Raw genomic sequence first — 21,460 nt, forward strand, 5'->3', positions numbered from 1 at the left:
CATCCGAGATTTATTATTACCGCTCGCTAGTTGATTATGCCATTGTTATGAGTAAACATGAGACCTAAATGTTATTGTGAATATGGTTAGTTCATAATCTTTGCTGAAAACCTGAATGCTGGCTTTACATATTTACGACAACAAGAGCAAACAGAGTTTGTAAAAGTTTTCTTTATCACTTTCAGTTTATCAACTGAATTGCTTGACGACAAGCAAAGGTTTAAGCTTGTGGGAGTTGATACGTCTCCGTCGTATCTACTTTTCCAAACACTTTTGCCCTTGTTTTGGACTCTAACTTGCATGATTTGAATGGAACTAACCCAGACTGATGCTGTTATCAGCAGAATTGCGATGGTGTTATTTTTGTGCAGAAATAAAAGTTCTCGGAATAACCTGAAAATCAACAGAGAATTATTTTGGAATATATAAAAAGTACTGGAAGAAAGATCCACGCCAGGGGACCCACACCTTGTCCACGATGATGGGGGCGCGCCCTACCCCCCTGGGCGTGCCCCCTGCCTCGTGGGACCCCTGGAGCTCCACCGACCTCAACTCCAACTCCATATATTCGTGTACGGGGAGAAAAAAAGTGAGAAAGATTCATCGCGTTTTATGATACGGAGCCGCCGCCAAGCCCTAAACTCTCTCGGGAGGGCTGATCTGGAGTCCATTCGAGGCTCCGAAGAGGGGAATCCATCGCCATCGTCATCATCAACCATCCTCCATCATCAATTTCATGATGCTCACCGCCGTGCGTGAGTAATTCCATCATAGGCTTGCTAGACGGTGATGGGTTGGATGAGATTTATCATGTAATCGAGTTAGTTTTGTTAGGGTTTGATCACTAGTATCCACTATGTTCTGAGATTTTTGTTGCTATGAATTTGCTATGCTTAATGCTTGTCACTGGCCCGAGTGCCATGATTTCAGATCTAAACCTATTATGTTTTCATCAATATATGAGACTTCTTGATCCTATCTTGCAAGTCTATAGTCACCTACTATGTGTTATGATCCGGCAACCCCGAAGTGACAATAGTCGGGACCACTCCCGGTGATGACCGTAGTTTGAGGAGTTCATGTATTCACTATGTGTTAATGCTTTGTTCCGGTACTCTATTAAAAGGAGGCCTTAATATCCCTTAGTTTCCAATAGGACCCTGCTGCCACGGGAGGGTAGGATAAAATATGCCATGCAAGTTCTTTTCCATAAGCACGTATGACTATATTCGGAATACATGCCTATATTACATTGATGAATTGGAGCTAGTTCTGTGTCACCCTATGTTATGACTGTTACATGATGAACCGCATCCAGCGTAATTATCCTTCACCAATCCAATGCCTACGAGCTTTCCATATATTGTTCTTCGCTTATTTACTTTTCCGTTGCTACTGTTACCATCACTACAAAACACCAAAAATATTACTTTTGTACCATTACTTTTGCTATCATTACCACTACTATCATATTACTTTGCTACTAAATACTTTGCTGCAGATATTAAGTTTCCAGGTGTGGTTGAATTGACAACACAGCTGCTAATACTTGAGAATATTCTTTGGCTCCCCTTGTGTCGAATCAATAAATTTGGGTTGAATACTCTACCCTCGAAAATTGTTGTGACCCCCATACTTGTGGGTTATCAGCAGCACCCAAGCACTGGTCCACCCACATATCAAATTATCAAAGTACTGAATGTGAATCATATGAAAGTGATGAAAACTAGCTTGACGATAATTCCCATGTGTCGTCGGTGTTTTCCTTTATATAAGAGTTTGTCCCGGCTTGTCCTTTGCTACAAAAAGGATTGGTCCATCTTGATGCACCTTATTTACTTTTAGTACTTGTTACCTGTTGCAAATTACCTTATCACAAAACTATCTATTACCGATAATTTCAGTGCTTCCAGAGAATACCTTACTAAAAATTGCTTATCATTTCCTTCTGCTCCTCGTTGGGTTCGACACTCTTACTTATCGAAAGGACTACGATAGATCCCCTATACTTGTGGGTCATCAAGACTCTTTTCTGGCGCCATTGTCGGGGAGTGAAGCGCCTTTGGTAGGTGGAATTTGGTTAGGAAAAATTTATATAGTGTGCTGAAATTTACTGTCACTTGTTACTATGGAACATAATCCTTTGAGGGGCTTGTTCGGGGTATCTTCACCCCGACCAGTAGAGGAAAGAGTTTCTCCTCAACCCACCAAACCTACTGAAAATGTTTACTTTGAAATTCCTTCGGGTAGGATAGAGAAACCGCTAGCTAATCCTTTTACAGGAGATGGAACACTGCATCCCGATTTGCACCTAATCTTTGTGGATGAAGTTTGTGGATTATTTCAGCTTGTAGGTATGCTCGAGTATGTTATCAAGAAGAAGGTCTTCCCTTTATCTTTGAAGGAAAAGGCATTGACATGTTTTAGGCTATGTGATGATATGGGATCATGGAACTACAAATGATTGAAACTGGAATTTCATCAGAAGTTTTATCCTATGCATCTTGTTCATCGTGATCGTAATTATATATATAATTTTTGGCCCCGCGAAGGAGAAAACATGGCTCAAGCTTGGGGCAGGCTTAAGTCAATGTTATATTCATGCCCCAACCATGAGCTCTCAAGAGAAATTATTATTCAAAAAAATTATGCTCGGCTTTCTCTCTATAATCGCTCCATGCTCGATACTTCTTGTACTGGATCTTTTATGATGAAGACTATTGAATTCAAATGGGATTTATTGGAAAGAATTAAACGCAACTCTGAAGATTAGGATCTCGACGAAGGTAAGGATTCAGCTATAACACCTAAGTTTGATTGTGTTAAATCATTTATGCATACCGATGTTTTCCGTGAATTTAGCACTAAATATGGACTTGACTCTGAGATAGTAGCTTCTTTTTTTGAATCCTTTGCTACTCATGTTGATCTCCCCAAGGAGAAGTGGTTTAAATATAATCCTCCCATTGAAGTAAATGTAGTCGCACCTATTAAAGTTGAAGAAAAGACTATCACCTATAATGATTCTGTTGTTCCTACTGCTTATATTGAGAAACCACCTTTCCCTGTCAGAATAAAGGATCATGCTAAAGCTAAAACTGTGGTTCGTAAGAGTAATACTAGAACACCTACACCCTCTAAGCAAGTTAAAGTTGAACCTAGTATTGCTATGGTTAAAGATCTCTTGGCTGATAATATTGATGGGCATGTTATTGATATGTCCATTTTGCATCATGCTTTTATATCGATATTTATTGCATTATAGGCTGTTATTACACATTATGTCAAAATACTTATTCCTATTCTCTCTTATTTTACAAGGTTTACATAAAGAGGGAGAATGCCGGCAGCTGGGATCCATGGCTGGAAAAGGAGCAAATATTAGAGACCTATTCTGCACAGCTCCAAAAGTCCTGAAACTTCACGGAAGCTATTTCCATAATGTATAAAAAATACTGAGCACAAGAAGTTCTAGAGGGGGGCCACACCCTGGCCATGAGGGTGGGGGCGCGCCCTACCCACCTGGGCGCGCCCCCTGCCTCATGGGCCCCCTGGTGGCCCTCCGATGCCCATCTTCTGCTATATGGAGTCTTTCGTTGAGGAAAAAATAATAAGCAAGCTTTCGGGACGAGACTCCTCCGCCACGAGGCGGAACCTTGGCGGAACCAATCTAGGGCTCTGACAGAGTTGTTCTGCCGGGGAAACTTCCCTCCAGGAGGGGGAATTCATCACCATCGTCATCACCAACAATCCTCTCATTGGGAGGGGGTCAATCTCCATCAACATCTTCACCAGCACCATCTCCTCTCAAACCCTAGTTCATCTCTTGTATCCAATCTTTGTATCCAAACCTCAGATTGGTACCTGTGGGTTGCTAGTAGTGTTGATTACTCCTTGTAGTTGATGCTAGTTGGTTTACTTGGTGGAAGATCATATGTTCAGATCCATTATGCATATTAATACCCCTCTGATTATGAACATGAATATGCTTTGTGAGTAGTTACATTTGTTCCTGAGGACATGGGAGAAGTCTTGCTATTAGTAGTCATGTGAATTTGGTATTCGTTCGATATTTTGATGAGATGTATGTTGTCATCCCTCTAGTGGTGTCATGTGAATGTCGACTACATGACATTTCACCATTGTTTGGGCCTAGAGGGAGGCATTGGGAATTAATAAGTAGATGATGGGTTGCTAGAGTGACAGAAGCTTAAACCCTAGTTTATGTGTTGCTTCGTAAGGGGCTGATTTGGATCCATATGTTTCATGATATGGTTAGGTTTACCTTAATACTTCTATGGTAGTTGCGGATTCTTGCAATAGCGGTTAATCATAAGTGGGATGCTTGTCCAATTAAGGAAAGTACCCAAGCACCGTTCCACCCACATATCAGATTATCAAAGTACCGAACGCGAATCATATGATCGTGATGAAAACTAGCTTGACGATAATTCCCATGTGTCCTCGGGAGCGCTTTACATCATATAAGAGTTTGTCCAGGCTTGTCCTTTGCTAAAAAAGGATTGGGCCATCTTGCTGCACCTTATTTACTTTTATTACTTGCTACTCGTTACAAATTACCTTATCACAAAACTATCTGTTACCGATAATTTCAGTGCTTGCAGGGAATACCTTACTGAAAACTGCTTATCATTTCCTTCTGCTCCTCGTTGGGTTCGACACTCTTACTTATCGAAAAGCTATGATAGATCCCCTACACTTGTGGGTCATCAAGACTCTTTTCTGGCACCGTTTCCGGGGAGTGAAGCGCCTTTGGTAGGTGGAATTTGGTAAGGAAAAATTTATATAGTGTGCTGAAATTTACTGTCAAATGTTACTATGGAAAGTAATCCTTTGAGGGGCTTGTTCGGGGTATCTTCACCTCGATCGGTAGAGAAAATAGTTGCTCCTCAACCTACTGAAAATGAAAATGTTTACATTGAAATTATTTCGGGTATGCTAGAGAAACTGCTAGCTAATCCTGTTGCAGGAGATGGAACATTGCATCCTGACTTACACTTAATCTATGTGGATGAAGTTTGTGGATTATTTAAGCTTGCAGGTATGCCCGATGATGTTATCAAGAAGAAGGTCTTCCCTTTTTATTTGAAGGGAGATGCATTGACATGGTATAGGCTATGTGATGATATGGGATCATGGGACTACAAACGGTTGAAATTGGAATTCCATCAGAAGTTTTATCCTATGCATCTTGTTCATCGTGATCATAATTATATTTATAATTTTTGGCCTTGCGAAGGAGAAAGCATCGCTCAAGCTTGGGTGAGGCTTAAATCAATGTTATATTCATGCCCCAATCATGAGCTCTCAAGAGAAATGATTATTCAAAAAATTTATGCTCGGCTTTCTGACAACAATCGCTCCATGCTCGATACTTCTTGTACTGGTTCCTTTATGATGAAGACTATTGAATACAAATGGAATTTATTGCAGAGAATTAAACGCAACTCTGAAGATTGGGATCTCGACGAACGTAAGGAGTCAGGTATAACACCTAAGTTTGATTGTGTTAAATCTTTTATGGATACCGATGTTTTCCATAAATTTAGCACTAAATATGGACTTGACTCTGAGATAGTAGCTTCTTTCTTTGAATCCTTTGCTATTCATGTTGATCTCCCTAAGGAGAAGTGGTTTAAATATAATCCTCCCATTGAAGTAAAAGTAGTTGCACCTATTAAAGTTGAAGAAAAGACTATCACTTATAATGATCCTATTGTTCCTACTGCTTATGTGGAGAAACCACCTTTCCCTGTTATAATAAAGAATCGTGCTAAAACTTCAACTGTGGTCAACAAAAGTAATATTAAGACACCTAAACCCCCCGAGCAAGTTAAAGTTGAACCTAATGTTGCTATGGTTAAAGATCTCTTGGTCGATAATATTGATGGGCATGTTATTTACTTCTGTGATGAGACTTCTAGAATTGCTAAACCTGGTGCTAAAGATAAACATAGACCTGTGGTAGGCATGCCTGTTATTTCTGTTAAAATAGGAGATCATTGTTATCATGGCTTGTGTGATATGGGTTCTAGAGTCAGTGCAATACCTATTTCCTTATACAACGAAATTATGCATGATATTGCACCAGCTGAAATAGAAGGTATTGATATTACCATTAAGCTTGCTAATAGAGATACTATTTCACCAATTGGGACTGTTAGAGACGTTGAAGTCTTGTGTGGGAAGGCTAAATATCCTTCTGATTTTCTTGTTCTTGGTTCCCCTCAAGATAGTTTTTGTCCCATTATATTTGGTAGACACTTCTTGAATACTGTCAATGCTAAGATAAACTGCAATAAGGATATTGTTTCTGTTGGTTTAGGGGATATGTCTCATGAGTTTAATTTTTCTAAATTTCGTAGACAACCCCATGATAAATAATTTCCTAGTAAAGATGAAATTATTGGTCTTGCTTCTATTGCCGTGCCTCCTACTGATCCATTAGAACAATACTTGCTAGACCATGAAAATGATATGTTTATGAATGAAAGAAAGGAAATAGATGAGGTATTCTTTAAACAGGGACCTATTCTGAAACACAACTTGCCTATTGAAATCCTAGGGGATCCTCCTCCACCCAAGGGTGATCCCATGTTTGAGCTTAAACCATTACCTAATACTCTAAAATATGCTTATCTTGATGAAAAGAAAATATATCATGTTATTATTAGTGCTAACCTTTCAGAGAAGGAGGAAGATAAATTAATGAAAACTCTGAAGGAGCATCATGCTGCTATTGGATATACTCTTGACGATCTTAAGGGCATTAGTCCCACTCGATATCAACACAAAATAAATTTGGAGGAAGACACCAAACCCGTTATTGATCATCAACGACGGCTGAATCCTAAGATGAAAGAAGTGGTAAGAAAGGAAATATTAAAGCTCCTTGAGGTAGGTATAATTTATCCCATTGTTGGTAGTCAGTGGGTAAGTCTTGTCCATTGTGTCCCTAAGAAGGGAGGTATTACTGTTCTTCCTAATGATAAAGATGAATTGATTCCGCAAAGAATTATTACAGGTTATAGGATGGTAATTGATTTCCGCAAATTAAATAAGGCTACTAAAAAATATCATTACCCCTTACCTTTTATTGATCAAATGCTAGAAAGATTATCCAAACATACACATTTTTGCTTTCTAGATGGTTACTCTGGCTTCTCTCAAATACCTGTGTCAGGTGATGATCAATCAAAGACCACTTTTACTTGCCCTTTCTGTTGGGGATATGACTACCAGGTATGACCCGCCCAGAAGGGACCGGGTCAATCTTAATGGCGGGTTACTCAAAGAAGCACGGCGAGTATACAAGGCGACGGTTCATTATAAGACTTGTAGCAAGCCCAAGCCCAGAGGCGGCTTAGGGCCCATAATTGTAAACCGACATGTACAAGACTTGTAAAGTAAGGCATGTAAAAGAAGTTACCGAGCCGGACATGTTGTATGAGCCAGCTAGGACTCTATAGGCAGCCAGGCATCAACCCGTGTATATAAGGGGACGACCCGGCGGCGTCTTAGGGCAAGAAACAACAGATCGAGAGCCAAGCCAGCGTATTTCGCTCCTTGGTCATCGAAACCTAGCAATATCAAAACAACTAGACTAGGCTTTACCTTCACCGCAAGGGGCCGAACCAGTATAAACCTCTCGTGTCCTTTGTCCCGATTAACCCCTTTAACCTTCCTAGTTGCGATGGCTCCACGACTTAGTCCTTTCACTAGGATATCTGTCGTGACAATTCCACGACAGTTGGTGCCCACCGTGGGGCCAACGCATGGTGGATTTGAGTTCTTGAAGGGATGCTTCGAAGGGCTCAAGGGATACGCTGTGGGCCAGATGACCAAGAATCGTCGTGGCAAGCTCTACATCAACGACGCGGGCTAGGGCCCCAAGGCCAGCTCAATCGAGTACGGGAATCGGGTCCCCTTCAGCGGAATCCACGTCTTCATCGGCCGGATCGGCGAGCCAGGCCCTGAGCCGGACGTCTGCACTGACCTCATCGAAACGGCTCAGCCTGCGAGACCCGCCCAGACTCAGCCGGCCGTAAGGCGTGCCTTCATGTGTTGCATTCATGGAGGGGAGTTTTTTGAAGGATCTGTGGATGGCAGCGAGACGGCTGTCCACTCTGACGGCGAGTCGTCCACAGGTGAGACGGGTTCATTGTATCCACTACAGGATGGTGGGCTTGGGGGTTGTTCCGATGGCAGCAGTATTCTAAACCACTTTGAGCCGCCGAATCCAGCCGGGGTCTTCATGGCTGGCACTCAACCCGTTCAGAATTCTATGGCCGCGGCAGCAATAACCACCGGATCGGCGGCAGCTGGGTCAGGAGACCCCGTGCGCCCTCCGGCTCAGGTGCTGATGGATCTCATGGATAGGATGACGACCTTGTTGACCGTCGTGGTTGAACCGGCAGACGAAGCTCAGCACGATGCAGAAGTGGCACGGTTACGTGGTGAGGTAGCACAAGCCAAGGAGAATTTCGCAGCGGAGGACGTGAGGATGGCTGCAGAATGGGCGGCTTTGGATGCTCGTGGTCAACAGCTTCAAGCAGAGACTTTTTGGCTCTCGGTGGATCTAAAAGCATCAAACGAGGTCATGAGGAGAAGGCACCAAAAGGCTCAATCACGTCTGCCTCTGACTTATGATCCTAGGAACCTCTTCCACACACCTGGGGCTGGTCCCAGTAACCCGCCAGAGGCAAACCGGATCACAACACCCGAGACTGGGGTGCCGGTTCAACCGCGGGCCATGGAACCCCCCGTGTGAATACTGCTCCGCCTCATTACACATAAATACCACCGGGTCACTTTTCTAACCCTTTGGAGCATCTTATCGCTGTGTGGGCTCGTTCGGCGGCTCTCCCGATGGAAGGCGACTCTCCAACCGCGATCAAAACACGAAGGGTCAGAGAGCTTCTTCAGACGGCTCTAGCACAGCAGGATGCATACTCTTATAGTCGAGACAGAATCAATTCAACCCCTCGCCCAAGCCGGAGCCCGAGCTATAGCAGGCATATGGACTTGGCGGCCATGTCAAGCAACGCCCAACGCCGTAACCAACCACGCAGGCATGACCCAGCGCGGGATGGAGCTCTTAACTTGGTGGACCAGGAGAGGATCCATCAAGAGGCTGAGCGGGCGGTTCAGCAGGCAGCTGAGCTGGCGGCTCACCAGGCTTTTCCGGTTTATCCAGCTACCTCTGTTGAAGCAGGTGTGGCCACAAGGACAGGAGGTATCCCTTGTCTGGTGCCGGCTCTGCGTAATGAGCGTTTGCCAAAGGACTTTAAGGGGTCTTGTAAGGTACCTAATTACACAGCCGACCTGCTGCCCGGGGCATGGATTGAAAGTTACGAGATGGCCATGGAGTTATTGGAGGTCAGTGATGCAGCAATGGGCACATACTTCACTGTGATGTTGGATGGAACAGGTCGCACTTGGTTGAAAGGGTTGCCACCCAACTCCATCGGCTCATGGGCAGAGTTAAAAGCCCGATTCATTCAGAACTTCAAAGATACCTGTAAGCAACCCATGTAGATCGTGGACTTGACTAACTGCAAGCAAGAGGAAGGTGAATCCACGACCCATTAGGTGCACCGTGTCAAGGAAATAATACATTCATCTGATAAGATGGATGCCGGCTCCGCGGTCTTAATGTTGGAGAAAAATTGCCATTTTGAACCTCTGAAACAGAAGCTGGGGCGGCTCAAGTGTGATTTTAATGACATGGGCCAGCTAATGGCGGCTCTGGTCAAGTACGCTGATTCTGACAGTACCAAGGATCCTGCGTCTGACGAAGAGAAGATAGGGAAGGGAAAGAAGAACGGCAACGGCAAAGGTCACCAGCACAACCCGGCGAATCAGGAAGGTAATAAACGTAAGGCCGACGGTAGTCTGGAGTTTGTGGCTAACACTAATGCACAGGTAACAATCAACGGCGCAAGGGGAGGCGACCTCCTCGGTCTGGCGGGTCAGGTCCCACCCTTGAGCAGCTACTAAATGAACCTTGTCCAAGGCACGGCACCCGGGAGAAGCCGGCCACCCATCTGTGGAAAGACTGTACGATCATGAAGGCTTTTAAGAATTCCAACATGTTTGACGGTAAGCATGGACCTGGCAGCGGCTCAGGCGGTGACGGCTTTCATGGCCCGGGCACCAGCTCAGGCGGTGGCGGTTTTCACGGCCAGGGCCCTCAAGGCAGTCAGGGCGGCTATAATCAGCAATCCGGCCAAGGTAATCAGCAGCAACAGTAGTCCGGGTATCAGAGTAACCCAAATCAGTTGAACAGTGGGCAGTATCACGTATTCACCACTAGTTTGTGCAAAAGGGACCAAAAACTTCATAAGAGGGTTGTAAATGCTGTTGAACCGGCAGTTCCATGTTATTTAAGATGGTCTGAGCAGCCTATTATATGGAGTAGGGAAGACCATCCTCCCTGAGTTGATAATCCGGGTCATCTGGCTTTGGTGGTGGCACCTCAGGTTGGCGGATACAAATTCACTAAAGTGCTCATGGACGGAGGCAACAGCATCAACATCCTTTATTATGAGACGTTCCGTCGCATGGGGTTGACTGACAAAAGTCTTAAGACGTCCAATACTGTTTTCATGGAGTTGTGCCTTGTAAGTCGGCATACCCAGTTGGTAAGATTGAGCTAGAAGTAGCCTTGGGGATGAGTATGGTTCTAGGGCTGAGAAGTTGACTTTTGAAGTGGTTAAGATCAAAAGCCCGTATCACGCTCTGTTTGGACGACCGGCTTACGCTAAGTTCATGGCACGGCCGTGTTATCTTTATCTCCAACTCAAAATGCCGGGTTATAAGGGCACCATCATAGTGCATGGAAGCCGGAAGATAGCCCTGGAATGTGAAGAAGGTGATGCTGTTTACGCCGAGTCTGTTTGTGCAACAGAGGAATTTAAGTTTTATAAGGATAATGTTGACCCGGCAGACATGACGTCTTTGAAGAAGCCAACTACAGAGCATGAGTCGGCGCTAAAATTTAAGTCAGCTGATGATACCAAGATGATTGATTTTGTGCCTGGCGACTCATCCAAACAGTTCACTATCAGTGCTAACTTCGATCCAAAATAGGAAGGCGCGCTCATCGAGTGCATCCATGAGAACTGGTACATCTTTGCATGGAAGCCTTCTGACATGCCGGGTGTATCGAGAGAACTCGCTGAGCACACTCTTAATATTGATCCAAACTTTAAGCCGGTCAGGCAGTTTCTTCGGCGATATAATGAAGAAAGGCGCAAGGATATTGGAGAAGAGGCGGCTGGGTTTATTGTTGAAGGTTTTCACCCAGAGTGGTTGGCTAACCCGGTGCTGGTGCTCAAAAAGAACGGCACTTGGCGTATGTGTGTGGATTACACCGATTTAAACAAAGCTTGTCCGACTGATCCTTTTGCTCTCCCTCGTATTGATCAAATCATTGATGCTACGGCATGTTGTGAGCGTTTGAGCTTTTTGGATGCTTATTCTGGCTATCATCAGATCAAAATGGCTGTTAAGGACCAGGAGAAGACGACTTTCATTACTCTGTTTGGAGCCTTCTGCTATGTGTCTATGCCTTTTGGGCTTAAGAGTGCCTAGGCGACTTATCAGTGGTCTTTACAGAATTTCCTTCACAATCAGATTGGGCGTAATGTCCATGCTTAAATGGACGATATAGTGGTGAAATCCAGAGAGAAGGAAACCTTGGTAGCTGATCTGAAGGAAACCTTTGATAACCTCCGGGTCTACAAAATGATGCTTAACCCGGCCAAGTGCATTTTTGGAGTCCCAACTGGCAAGCTTTTGGAATTTTTGGTGTCTAACAAAGGCATTGAGGCTAACCCGGAAAAAATTAAATCGATTACATCTTTGGCTAAACCGGCGTGCATCTATGACGTTCAGCGGCTGTCGGGTCAAGTTGCAGCTTTGAGCCGGTTCATAAGCCGGTTGGGTGAGAAGGCTATGCCGTTGTATCAAATGATGAAGAAGACGGATTACTTTGTCTGGAGTGACGCTGCTAACTCCGCCTTTGAAGATCTGAAAAGATAGCTTGCTGAGCTGCCGGTTCTTGCTGCCCTCGTTGAGAAGGAACCGCTGCTGTTATATGTGGTTGCTAACTCACGGGCCATCAGTGTGGCCATTGTTGTGGAGCGCAAGGAGGCTGGTTATATGTCTCCAACATATCTATAATTTTTTATTGCTCCATGCTATATTATGTACTATTTTGGACATTATTGGGCTTTATTATCCACTTTTATATTATTTTTGGGACTAACCTATTAACCGAAGGCCCAGCCCAGAATTGTTGTTTTTTTTTGCCTATTTTAGGGTTTTGAAGAAAAGGAATATCAAACGGAGTCCAAACGGAATGACACCTTCGGGAACGTGATTTTCTAACCGAACATGATCCAGGAGACTTGGACCTTACGTCAAGAAATAAAGGAGGAGGCCACGTGGTAGGGGGCGCGCCTACCCCCCCCCCCCCCCCCCCCCCCCCCCCCCCCCCCAGGCACGCCCTCCACCCTCGTGGGCCCCCAGTTGCTTCACCGACATACTCCTTCCTCCTATATATACCTACGTACCCCCAAACGATCAGATACAGAGCCAAAACCCTAATTCCACCGCCGCAACTTTCTGTATCCACGAGATCGCATCTTGGGGCCTGTTCCGGAGCTCCACTGGAGGGGGCATCCATCACGGAGGGCTTCTACATCTACACCATAGCCTCTCCAATGAAGTGTGAGTAGTTTACCTCAGACATTCGGGTCCATAGTTATTAGATAGATGGCTTCTTCTCTCGTTTTGGATCTCAATACAATGTTCTCCCGCTCTCTTGTGGAGATCTATTCGATGTAATCTTCTTTTTGCGGTGTGTTTGTTGAGACAGATGAATTGCGGGTTTATGATCAAGATTATCTATGAACAATATTTGAATCTTCTCTGAATTCTTTTGTGTATGATTGGTTATCTTTGCAAGTCTCTTCGAATTATCAGTTTGGTTTGGCCGACTAGATTGATCTTTCTTGCAATGGGAGAAGTGCTTAGCTTTGGGCTCAATCTTGCGGTGTCCTTTCCCAGTGACAGTAGGGGCAGCAAGGCACGTATTGTATTGTTGCCATCAAGGATAAAAAGATGGGGTTTTTATCATATTGCATGAATTTATCCCTGTCGGTGTCAAAACCGGCGGATCTCAGGTAGGGGGTCCCAAACTGTGCGTCTAAGGCGGATGCTAACAGGAGGCAGGGGAAACGATGTTTTACCCAAGTTCGGGCCCTGTTGAAGGAGGTAAAACCTTACGTCCTGCTTGATTATTCTTGATAATATGAGTAGTACAAGAGTTGATCTACCACGAGATCGGAGAGGCTAAACCCTAAAAGCTAGCCTATGGTATGATTGTATGTTGTCCTACAGACTAAAACCCTCCGGTTTATATAGACACCGGAGGGGGCTGGGGTTACACAAGGTCAGTTACAAAGGAGGAGATATACATATCCGTATCGCCTAGCTTTCCTTCCACGCCAAGTGGAGTCCCATCCGGACACGGGACAAAGTCTTCAATCTTGTATCTTCATAGTCCAACAGTCCGACCAAAGGATATAGTCCGGCTGTCGGGAGACCCCCTAATCTAGGACTCCCTCAGTAGCCCCTGAACCAGGCTTCAATGATGATGAGTCCGGCGCGCAGTGTTCTCTTCGGCATTGCAAGGCGGGTTTCTCTTCCGAATACACCACAGAAGAGTTTCATTACAAGGATAGTGTCCGACCCTGCAAAAAAGTTCCACATACCACCGTAGAGAGAATAATATTTCCACAAATCTAATCTGCTGACACGTTTTGGCAGCATGACATCACGCCACGGCCCGGTAATTATTTGAACCGTTTTTCCTTAACCAACCCCGCACATAACGCGATGCGGTTTCTTGACACGTCTTGTCAAAGTAGAGATCGTGTTCCTCTTATTATGGGATTATCATCAATACGGACGTGGGTAACCCAACCGCGCCATCTATTACGGCGCTTGGGGGATAAGCAAGTTTTACCAGGCTAGTGGGGCGCATAGTTTAGTCCGCCCTTATAAAGGGATAGGATCTCACCTTTTTCTATCAATGCCTTCTTCCTCCTTGCTCATCCATTATCGCACACTCGAGCTCCAGAGCCCAAGTCCGCATCCTCCTTCTCAACTCTCTCCAAAAGATGTCCGGAGCAGGAGGCAAGTGGATGGCCTCCTCCGTCACGGAGGGGCACATCAAAAACTTACGTGGAGCCGGATACTTAGCCGCGGACATCGCACACCGGCTGCCAGCCGTGGGGCAGGTCATCCCTACCCAAGAACCTCACGAGAGGGTGGTCTTCCTCCCCCACTTCGTTCGCGGACTGGGGTTTCCCCTCCATCCATTTGTCCGCGGCCTCATGTTCTATTATGGGCTGGACTTTCATGATCTAGCCCCGAAATTCATCCTCAACATCTCGGCATTCATCGTCGTGTGAGAGGCCTTCCTCCGCATCTGGCCCCACTTCGGCCTGTGGATAAAGACCTTCAACATCAAGCCGAAGGTGGTGGGCGGCCATCAAGCGGAATGCGGCGGAGCCATGGTGGGCAAAATGCCCAACATTGCATGGCTCGAGGGATCCTTCGTGGAGACCATAAAGGGGTGGCAATCGGGGTGGTTCTACATCACCGAGCCGCGCGACACCAACTGGGTGGCGGCCCCCGAGTTTCGATCCGGAATCCCCACGTGGCTCACTTCCTGGAAGGAGAAGGGCCTGTCCTGGGGTTCATCGGTGGAGCTGGACGGACTCCAGAAGTGTATCTGGAACATGACAAGCAAGAAACTTAAGCTTGTCAACATAGTCCAGGTCATGCTCTTCCGCCGGATCCTCCCGTGTCAACAACGGGATTTCAACTTATGGGAGTTCGACCCGGCCCGGCACCAGACTCTAAGCGAGCTCTTTGACACGACGCACAAAGACGTCTAGAGGGTGTTGTTCAAGGGCGCCGAGGTCCCTCCCTCTCTCACCGAGGACCGTGGACTAAGCGCGAAGCGCCCTGCGAATCCGGTAAGTTCTGTACATCTGGTAGGATATTTATTTCCCATAGCTTAACAATGTGCGGGGTCTGAGCTCCCATGCCTTTAACAGGACTGGGTGGAGGCATCGGAGCAGATTGATTGTCCGGCCCCCCTGCCCGAAGACACTGCGGGCGCCCTCCTGACGGAGATGCTGACTCCGGCTCCTTATAAGGTGCCAGAGAAGACCAAGAAGGCCAAGGCAACCCGAAAGAGTTCCCGGCGCCAGGTGGTATCGGACTCATCATCCGATAACTCCGCAACGCACTCCTCCCATGAAGACGAGGAGGAAGATGAAGATGCTCCCCCTCCAGCCGGGGGAGACAAGAAAAGGAAGGCCGCCCCGACCGGGGAGGACGAAGGGTCCAAGAAGGGAAGGACTCTTCTTTCGGACTGCTCCACCGCCGCCGCCGAAGGCGAAGACGAGTGGCTGCTCAGGGCCAAGCCCCTGGCGAAGTCGTAAGTATTCGGATACTAGAGTAACTCATAGCATACCTTTGTCACACTGATTCTCCTAACGCCGAATATGATTATGCAGACCGCCCCAAGCCTGTATTGATGTATCCTCGTCAGACGGCTCCTTGGATTCGTCGGATATGTATAGTGATCCACTTCCGACCGCCTCCTTCCCTTACCCTACAGACAATGCCGAGGTATTGTCTCAAGGGGCACCGAGCCGGGGGGAGACAGTCCCGGAGGCGCCTCAAGGCGACCTTCCGGACTCCGGGAGCAAAGGGAGCAAGGCTCCCGGGGCTTCCAATCTCGGCTCTCAGCCGAACACCGCGTCGGAACCTCCAGTGGTTCCGGACTCGGGCAGGCGGCCCCCTTCCAAAAGGGGTAAGACGCCCGTGCCGGTGACCTCTGTCCATCCAGAGGCACCGGACAACCTGCTGGGAGCGCTTCGTGGCGCTTCTATCGATGAAGAGCACCGCACTATTATGAGTGCGGTGATCAAGAAGGTTCAGTCCGCCAAGAGCGGACTGACTGAAGCCTTTGCTAGCCTTCTAACAGGCTTTGTGGTAAGTATTTGAAATATAGGAAAAATATTACCGCATAGACAGTAGCCCCTGATGCTCTGTTTGGTGTTCACAAAGAAAAGCCGAATAGAGGATCAAATAATATCTGCAAGAGTCTAATATAAGTATGTCTATATGCGTAAGCAGGCTTCGCTGCTGACCTCTGCCGCACTCACTGCGGAGGTTGCCACACTGAAGCAGGACCTCGAGGGGTCCGAGAAAGATGAATTTGCCAGGGGCCACGACCGAAGTGGCGACCCTGAAGCAAGCGCTGTCCGAGGCCGAAAACAAAGCGGCCCAGGAGCGCACCGAGCGGAAAAAGCAAGAGGCACGGGTGGGCGAGGTGCGGCAAGACCTCCAAGCTCTCGTGATGAAGCACGAGGCGTTGGAGCTTGACTCGAAGATGCGAGAGTCTGAGCTTGCCGCGGCCCTTGAGAGCGCAAAGATGCCAAGGCTAAAGCTCAAAAGGCCCTCCAGGAGATTGAGGCAATGAGGAAGATAGCGGCGGGTAAGGCATTCAATATGCAAAGCAAGCATGTGAAAGTAAATTACTTGTTACTTACCAGAGTCCGGAGCTCTCCAGGAGCATTCGCAGATTTGCCCCGCAGCGTGTCGGATGCCGCAAATTTTACTAGGCCGAGGAGGGAACCTCGACAGAGAAGCTGTTCTGGTCTCAGTATACTGGGAGAGAACACCCGATGCATATGAGCTACCAGCTGAAGCAACTGGTCGAGTTGCACAAGGCGGCCGAACAGGCCATGAAGGGCTTTATAGTCCGGATGTTGCCTGGCGACGCCCTTCCCAACAGCTACTCGGCCTGGTGAGGCGGCTTGTGGATGCCTGCACACGGCTGGAAGTCATCAAGCGGTCCGTCTGCATCGAGGGTGCACGCCGGGCTTTTGCCCGTGCGAAGGTGCACTAGGCCAAGATGGACGCCGAGAAGCTGGTGAACGAGGGGCCGCCGCAGGGCAAGGAGCATCGCCACCCCGAGATGTATTATGAGGGTATCCTGAAGGGTGCCCGTCTTGTAGCGGACGAGTGTGTGAAATATGTAATATTTGAATGAACTTGCTCGTGTGATCTTGTGGTATGTAAACTTGTTCATATGCGCTATGCAACACTTGTTTGAATTTAAAATATTACCTTATGTTCCGCTGTTTATCAAATCTGAGAGACGGCTAGTCGTCGACTTCTGCCCCCATGCCACGAGTGCTGGGGTGTTCGGGATAAACCTGAGCCCTCTTGTTCCCATTTTTGGGTCCTTCGAGGGAGGTGCTCAACGCAACGAACAAGGCAATCGGACTATAATGCTTTATCACTCTCACTTAGCCATAGAATTCTATAATTTTAAATTTTTGTGAAGCCCCTAGTATTCGGAAGGCCGAATTTGGGACGCTATACACGCCTTAAGCCGTACAAAGCCGACTCCTCGCTCTAAGAGGCATAAGTCTTTAGGGACCCGAAACCTCTCGAACAGCGACCAATCTCTCGCCTTATCATGACAGTCAGTTTTAGCTTTCTCTACTGAGGTGCTTAGCCCAGCTGAACCGGGGCACAATCGCAGTAGTTCTCCCAGTGCTACCTTAGCCGATATAGCGGAACGTAAGGTACCAAAACATGGGAGCCGGGCAAACCCAACTATTGACCCAAGACATGATTCGGAGCTGATGCATATAATGCTATAAGTTCGGGGTGCCACACTGTCTAAAGTGTTCGGACTTCTCACGTCGTATTATGGGGTATGCTTAAGCCCCTAGCGTATTGGCCATACCAGAGTGTACGAGTGCTGGATCTCATGAATGAACATATACATATATATATAAAAAGAAGAATAGAAAATGCAATAATAGTCTAGTGCTATGCATTGTTTATTCAAAAAGGTGCATTAAAGCAGAATGATACAAGCAGTGCGATAAGCAAAAAGTAGGACTATTTGACATGTCCCCTCCAAGGGCAAGCTGAGGAATTGTACTAAAGCAAGTATTTCACTCGTTATCGTTATCCACCTAGGAGTTCCGTAGTGCGACGTAGCTTTCTACCTCCTTGGTTTTTGCATCATGTGTTCGGCAATCATACTGTCGGACAGGGTTTCTAGAGATTAAAGTCCTAAAAGAGAGAAAAATAACAAAGCGGGAAGCCCCTAGTGCGGTTGAGCCGCGTTTTGGGGCGTGCCGCAGACGTGCCCCCCTCCCCACCTATGCCCATGGTATTTTCAATGCGTAATTATGTACGCATGGCACGGATTTCGCCGTGTGGCTGGGACTGGGGTGGGGGCCGCATTGCTATGCAAGCTCGGAACGTGCCAGGCAGTCTTGCTGCCGATTACTCCGGGCGCGCTTGAAGGTGTCCGGGTCCTTAATCGCCGAACTAGTGGGTTGCCTTAAGAGGCTGCTTTGCGCTTCTGCTGCGAGGGCCGCAGTGTGCTCCTCCATGCGGAGAGAGCGCTCTGTGTTTCCTTTAACCTGTGATGACCCCCCGAGGTCCTGGCATCTTGAGCTTGAGGTATGCATAATGTGGTACCGCATTGAATCTCGCGAATGCGGTTCACCCGAGCAGTGCATGATAGCCACTGTGGAACAGGACTATATCAAAGATTAAATCCTCGCTTCGGAAGTTATTCGGGGATCCGTAGACCACTTCCAGTGTCACTGAGCCTGTGCAATGGGCCTCCACACCTGGTATGATGCCTTTGAAGGTCGTTTTTGTGGGTTTGATCCTTGAAGGGTCTATATCCATTTTGCGCACTGTGTCCTGATAAAGCAGGTTCAGGCTGCTGCCGCCATCCATAAGGACTCGAGTGAGGTGAAATCCGTCAATGATTGGGTCTAGGACCAGTGCGGCGAATCCGCCATGACGGATACTAGTGGGGTGGTCCCTGCGATCGAAGGTGATCGAGCAAGAGGACCATGGGTTGAACTTTGGGGCACTGGCTCCAACGCATATACGTCCCTTAGCGCACGCTTCCGTTCCCTCTTGGGGATGTGGGTTGCGTATATCATGTTCACTGTCCGCACTTGTGTGGGGAACCTCTTTTGTCCTCCGGTGTTCGGCTGCCGGGGCTCCTCCTCGTCATCGCTGTGTGACCCCTTATCTTTGTTTTCGGCATTTAACTTGTCGGCCTGCTTGAACACCCAACAATCCCTGTTGGTGTGGTTGGCTGGCTTGTCGGGGGTGCCGTGTATTTGACACGAGCGATCGAGTATACGGTCCAAACTGATGGGCCTGGAGTGCTTCTTTTAAATGGATTTTTCCGCCAACCGGGTTTAGAGCCTTTGAATCCGGCATTGACTGATGTATCCTTTGTATTGTCGCTGTTAATGCGGCGCTTGTGTTTGTTGCGACGTGACCTGCCATTGCCATCCTTGGTATCCGAAGTACCATGGTTCTTTGAGATGTTATTGCTGCGAGCCAGCCAGCTGTCTTCTCCCGCACAAAAGCGGGTCATGAGTGTCGTGAGGGCGGCCATAGATTTCGGCTTTTCCTGGCCAAGGTGCCGGGCGAGCCGCTCATCGTGGATGTTATGCTTAAAAGCTGCTAGGGCTTCTGCATCCGGACAGTCGATGATTTGATTCTTCTTTGTTAGGAACTGTGTCCAAAATTGCCTGGCCGACTCCTCTGGCTGTTGAATTATGTGGCTCAAGTCATCGGCATCTGGCGGTCGAACATAAGTGCCCTGGAAGTTGTCGAGGAATGCGGCTTCCAGATCTTCCCAACAGCCAATGGACTTTGCTGGCAAGCTGTTGAGCCAATGCCGAGCTGCTCCATTGAGCTTGAGTGGGAGGTATTTGATGGCGTGTAGATCATCACCGCGGGCCATTTGGATGTGCAGGAGGAAATCCTCGATCCATACCGCAGGATCTGTTGTGCCTTCATATGATTCGATATTTACAGGTTTGAAACCCTCTGGGATTTGGTGATCCATTACTTCGTCTATGAAGCATAGGGGGTGTGCGACGCCTCTATACTGGGCTATATCGCGACGCAGCTCAAATGAGTCTTGTCCGCTATGTTCGGCCCGGCCGGATTTACTTTTACTGTATCCGGCGTGACGGTTATTGTCTCGCATGGTGGCGCGCCCTCATGATCCGTAGATCGATCTTGCATGCTTTGCTTTGTCCTCCAATATGTCTCGCAGGTCTAGCATGTTTCCCCGTGCCTTGTCATTTTTATTTGAGTGGCGTCGGGATGCGGGCTGAGTTTTTGGCTGAAATGCCTCTCTGTCGCGGCCACGAGGTGGCCGGTCAGCCGCATCATATGCTGGAGATTTAGGTTTGAGTGCTTCCTCCTCCAGTCAGGGTAGCAACCTATGCTTTTTGGTAACTCTTGGAGGGGCGTTCGAGTTTATATTCCTCGGCCGCAAGGACTTCAGTCCATCTGTCAGCTAGCAAATCTTGATCAGCTTTAAGCTGCTGTTGCTTTTTCTTAAGGCTACTAGCCGTGGCTATAAGCCGGCGCTTGAAGAGCTCTTGTTGGACGGGATCCTCAGGCACGACGAATTCGTCATCGTCGAGGCTTGCCTCGTCTTCGGAGGGAGGCATGTAATTATCATCCTCCGCCTCTCCATCCGCCGCTCTCTTTGGAGGGCTGGCTTCTCCATCCTCCTGCCCTAAATCTTGCTGGAGGGGATTGTTGTCGTCTTTGGCACTGTCCGGAGTGCTATTATCTCCTGTGCTGGGGTCACCGGTTTTACTTTGGCGAGACTTAGAGCGGCGCCGCTGACGCCGGTGCTTGGGTTGCTTCTTGGAGGGGTCATCTTCCGCTGTCTTGTCGCCATTGCCTTCTTTGGGTGTGTACGCCATGTATATATCATATGATGAGGTGGCTGTCCAGTGCCCGGTGGGCAGTGGTTCCTCTTCCCCTCCCGCATCGTCGTCCATACCATCGATGTCTTCGGAGTCGAAGTCGAGCATGTCGGTTAAGTCATCGAAAGTGGCTACTAAGTGGGTGGTGGGTAGGCGGCGAATTTCTTCGTCATCCGCGTCCCAATCCTGCCGAACATAGTTCGGCCAGGACTCTCCTGACAAGGATAGAGACCTCAATGAGTTCAGTATGTCGCCGAAGGGCGAGTGCTGAAAGATATCCGCGAAGGTAAACTCCATGATCGGCGCCCAATCGGATTCGATAGGCACGGGCGTAGGCGGTTGTGAGTCCGTGGCCGGGGAGGAATCCGGTAGTTCGGCGTCACGGTTCTCGTGAAGGGTAAGGTCGATACTCGGCACGATCGCCGATGAGAGTGCAGCCTCTGTGGCGGGGTCTATCCACCCGTCCATGGATGGGGCATCTAGTTCCGAATTGAGGGTCGGGGCGGTTGCCGGTGCGATCTCCTGAACACTGTCTGATGGTAGAGCTAAATCATACTCAT

Source organism: Triticum urartu, chromosome 2 (assembly GCF_003073215.2).
Source record: "Triticum urartu cultivar G1812 chromosome 2, Tu2.1, whole genome shotgun sequence".
Classification (NCBI taxonomy): Eukaryota; Viridiplantae; Streptophyta; class Magnoliopsida; order Poales; family Poaceae; genus Triticum; species Triticum urartu.